This window comes from Rattus norvegicus, chromosome X, assembly GCF_021556685.1.
Source record: "Rattus norvegicus strain SHRSP/BbbUtx chromosome X, alternate assembly SHRSP_T2T, whole genome shotgun sequence".
In the NCBI taxonomy this organism is placed as follows: Eukaryota; Metazoa; Chordata; class Mammalia; order Rodentia; family Muridae; genus Rattus; species Rattus norvegicus.
This window is the reverse complement of record NC_141554.1, coordinates 37,253,123-37,257,930: the sequence shown is the minus strand read 5'-3', so window position 1 is coordinate 37,257,930 and position 4,808 is coordinate 37,253,123. Positions and strand designations below refer to the sequence as shown.

Here is a 4,808-nt window from a genome sequence, read left to right as displayed (position 1 = left end):
GCAAACCGAATTCAAGAGCACATCAAAACAATCATCCACCATGATCAAGTAGGCTTCATCCCAGGCATGCAGGGATGGTTTAATATAAGGAAAACCATCAACGTGATCCATCATATAAACAAACTGAAAGAACAGAACCACATGATCATTTCATTAGATGCTGAGAAAGCATTTGACAAAATTCAACACCCCTTCATGATAAAAGTCCTGGAAAGAATAGGTATTCAAGGCCCATACCTAAACATAGTAAAAGCCATATACAGCAAACCAGTTGCTAACATTAAACTAAATGGAGAGAAACTTGAAGCAATCCCACTATAATCAGGGACTAGACAAGGCTGCCCACTCTCTCCCTACTTATTCAATATAGTTCTTGAAGTTCTAGCCAGAGTAATCAGACAACAAAAGGAGATCAAGGGGATACAGATCGGAAAAGAAGAGGTCAAAATATCACTATTTGCAGACGACATGATAGTATATTTAAGTGATCCCAAAAGTTCCACCAGAGAACTACTAAAGCTGATAAACAACTTCAGCAAAGTGGCTGGGTATAAAATTAACTCAAATAAATCAGTTGCCTTCCTCTATACAAAAGAGAAACAAGCCGAGAAAGAAATTAGGGAAACGACACCCTTCATAATAGACCCAAATAATATAAAGTACCTCGGTGTGACTTTAACCAAGCAAGTAAAAGATCTGTACAATAAGAACTTCAAGACACTGAGGAAAGAAATTGAAGAAGACCTCAGAAGATGGAAAGATCTCCCATGCTCATGGATTGGCAGGATTAATATAGTAAAAATGGCCATTTTACCAAAAGCAATCTACAGATTCAATGCAATCCCCATCAAAATACCAATCCAATTCTTCAAAGAGTTAGACAGAACAATTTGCAAATTCACCTGGAATAACAAAAAACCCAGGATAGCTAAAGCTATCCTCAACAATAAGAGGACTTCAGGGGGAATCACTATCCCTGAACTCAAGCAGTATTACAGAGCAATAGTGATAAAAACTGCATGGTATTGGAACAGAGACAGACAGATAGACCAATGGAATAGAATTGAAGACCCAGAAATGAACCCACACACCTATGGTCACTTGATTTTTGACAAAGGAGCCAAAACCATCCAATGGAAAAAAGATAGCATTTTCAGCAAATGGTGCTGGTTCAACTGGAGGGCAACATGTAGAAGAATGCAGATCGATCCATGCTTATCACCCTGTACAAAGCTTAAGTCCAAGTGGATCAAGGACCTCCACATCAAACCAGACACACTCACACTAATAGAAGAAAAACTAGGGAAGCATCTGGAACACATGGGCACTGGAAAAAATTTCCTGAACAAAACACCAATGGCTTATGCTCTAAGATCAAGAATCGACAAATGGGATCTCATAAAACTGCAAAGCTTCTGTAAGGCAAAGGACACTGTGGTTAGGACAAAACGACAACCAACAGATTGGGAAAAGATCTTTACCAATCCTATAACAGATACAGGCCTTATATCCAAAATATACAAAGAACTCAAGAAGTTAGACCGCAGGGAAACAAATAACCCTATTAAAAAATGGGGTTCAGAGCTGAACAAAGAATTCACAGCTGAGGAATGCCGAATGGCTGAGAAACACCTAAAGAAATGTTCAACATCTTTAGTCATAAGGGAAATGCAAATCAAAACAACCCTGAGATTTCACCTCACACCAGTGAGAATGGCTAAGATCAAAAACTCAGGTGACAGCAGATGCTGGCGAGGATGTGGAGAAAGAGGAACACTCCTCCATTGTTGGTGGGATTGCAGACTGGTAAAACCATTCTGGAAATCAGTCTGGAGGTTCCTCAGAAAATTGGACATTGAACTGCCTGAGGATCCAGCCATACCTCTCTTGGGCATATACCCAAAAGATGCCTCAACATATAAAAGAGACACGTGCTCCACTATGTTCATCGCAGCCTTATTTATAATAGCCAGAAACTGGAAAGAACCCAGATGCCCTTCAACAGAGGAATGGATACAGAAAATGTGGTACATCTACACAATGGAATATTACTCAGCTATCAAAAACAACGAGTTTATGAAATTCGTAGGCAAATGTTTGGAACTGGAAAATATCATCCTGAGTGAGCTAACCCACTCACAGAAAGACATACATGGTATGCACTCATTGATAAGTGGCTATTAGCCCAAATGCTTGAATTACCCTAGATCTCTAGAACAAAGGAAACTCAAGACGGATGATCAAAATGTGAATGCTTCACTCCTTCTTTAAATGAGGAAAAAGAATACCCTTGGCAGGGAAGGGAGAGGCAAAGGTTAAAACAGAGAGGGAAGGAACACCCATTCAGAGCCTGCCCCACAGGTGGCCCATACATATACAGCCACCCAATTAGACAAGATGGATGAAGCAAAGAAGTGCAGACCGACAGGAGCCGGATGTAGATCGCTCCTGAGAGACACAGCCAGAATACAGCAAATACAGAGGCGAATGCCAGCAGCAAACCAGTGAACTGAGAATAGGTCCCCCGTTGAAGGAATCAGAGAAAGAACTGGAAGAGCTTGAAGGTGCTCGAGACCCCAAAAGTACAACAATGTCAAGCAACCAGAGCTTCCAGGGACTAAGCCACTACCTAAAGACTATACATGGACTGACCCTGGACTCTGTCCCCATAGGTAGCAATGAATATCCTAGTAAGAGCACCAGTGGAAGGGGAAGCCCTGGGTCCTGCTAAGACTGAACCCCCAGTGAACTAGACTATGCGGGGAGGGTGGCAATGGGGGGAGGTTTGGGAGGGGAACACCCACAAGGAAGGGGAGGGGGGAGGGTGATGTCTGTCCGGAAACCGGGAAAGGGAATAACACTTGAAATGTATATGAGAAATACTGAAGATAATAAAAAAAATAAAATAAAAAAAAATATATATATATAAATGGATAAAAAAAAAGAAATGTAAATAAGAAATACCCAATTTAGTAAAGATGGAGAGAAAAAAAGAATTCCCTTCATAGTTTTGATGTATTCTTAGATTCGGTTTGCGAGAATTTTATTGAGTAATTTTGTGTCGATATTCATAAGGGAAATTGGTCTGAAGATCTTTCTTTGTTGGGTCTTTGTGTGGTTTAGGTATAAACATAACTGTGGCTTCATAGAAGGAATTAGGTAGTGCTCCTTCTGTTTCTATTCTATGGAATAGTTTGGACAATATTGATATGAGGTCTTCTATGAAGTTCTGATAGAATTCTACACTAAACCCATCTGGACCTGTGCTCTTTTTGTTTGGGAGATTTTAAGACTGCTTCTATTTCTTTAGGGGTTTTGGGACTGTTTAGGTGGTTTATCTAGTACTTATTTAACTTTGGTACCTGGGATCTGTCAAGAAAATTATCCATTTCATCCAGATTTTCAAGTTTTGTTGAGTATAATGTTTTGTAGTAGGATCTGACAATGTTTTGAATTTCCTCAATTTCTCTTGTTAGGCCAAAAGTTTGAAATATCCAAGATACAATTCACAAACCACATGAAGCTCAAGAAGAAGTAAGGCCAAAGTGTGGATGCTTCAGTCCTTCTTATAAAGGGGAACAAAAATACTCACAGGAAGGAATATTGAGACAAAGTGTGGAGTAGAGATTGAAGGAAAGCCATCCAGAGATCGCAATTCCTTGGGATCCAACACATATACAGCCAAGAAACACAGACAATATTGCAGATACAAAGAAGTGCATGCTGACAGGAGCCTGCTATAGCTGTCTCATGAGAGGCTCTGCTAGAGCCTGACAAATATAGAAGTGACTGCTCACAGCCAACCACTGGACTGAGAATGGGATCCCCAATGGCAAAGTTAGAGAAAGGACTGAAGGAGCTGAACCCCATAGGAAGAACAACAGTATCAGCCAACCAGACACCCCAGAGTTCCCAGGGACTAAAGTACCATCCCAAGAGTACACATGGAAGGACCTATGGCTCCATCTGCATATGTCCCAGAGGATGGCCTTGTTGGGCATCAATGGGAAGAAAGGCCCTTAGTCCTGTCAAGTCTCCATACCCCAGTGTAAGGAAATGCCAGGGCAGAGAGACAGGAGGGAGTAGGTGGGTGGGTGGGTGAGCACACTCATAGAAGCAGGGGTGGGAATGGATAACAAGTTTCTGGAGGGAAAACCTGGAAAAGGGATAACATTTGAAATGTACATAAAAATATCAAATAAAAGAAAAAATGAAAGAAACTATTTTCATGGGGGGGGGAGACATAGATTCTCAGCCTTTTGGCTGAGATCAAATGTAGTATCTGTTCAAAGTTGGGAGACCACTGTAAATAAAAAGAATGATTTGTAATGACAACCAACCAATCAACCAACCAATCAACCAATCAATCAATCAATCAGCATATACATCCCAATACTTTATGAATTTGCCTTCATCTTTATAGTAAAATTTCATTTACATCAAAAAAGAATTCCCTTGAATATATATCCCTTTATCTGTCATTTCATTATCTTAAGTTTCTTTTAAATTACCAAGGCCTTTATAAGAAGGTCCATGTGTAATTTAAACATTAAATATAGACTAATTTCAAATAACATTCATTACCTTCAAATAAAGCCAGATGTTGTAATCTTAAGATATTTTACAACAGGGCTTGCAGGATGGAAGAGACCATAAAGGACCTTGACATCATGGCTGGCAACCCGCATTCAATTCCTAGAACCCATAAAAAGGTGAAGGGAGGGAGCAGTAATAATTATGAAGCAATATTTCTTTACCTGGAATTGAAAAAAACAATCTTTTTCCTCAAACATTTCGTAGTGCTCCAA

The 4,808-nt window shown here is 40.0% G+C and overlaps 1 pseudogene; it reads left to right on the top strand.

Annotated features, from left to right (window-relative positions):
• Nucleotides 1-4,243: 4,243 nt before the first annotated feature.
• LOC120099531 (U2 spliceosomal RNA) lies at nt 4,244-4,340 on the top strand (annotated as a pseudogene).
• Nucleotides 4,341-4,808: the final 468 nt, after the last annotated feature.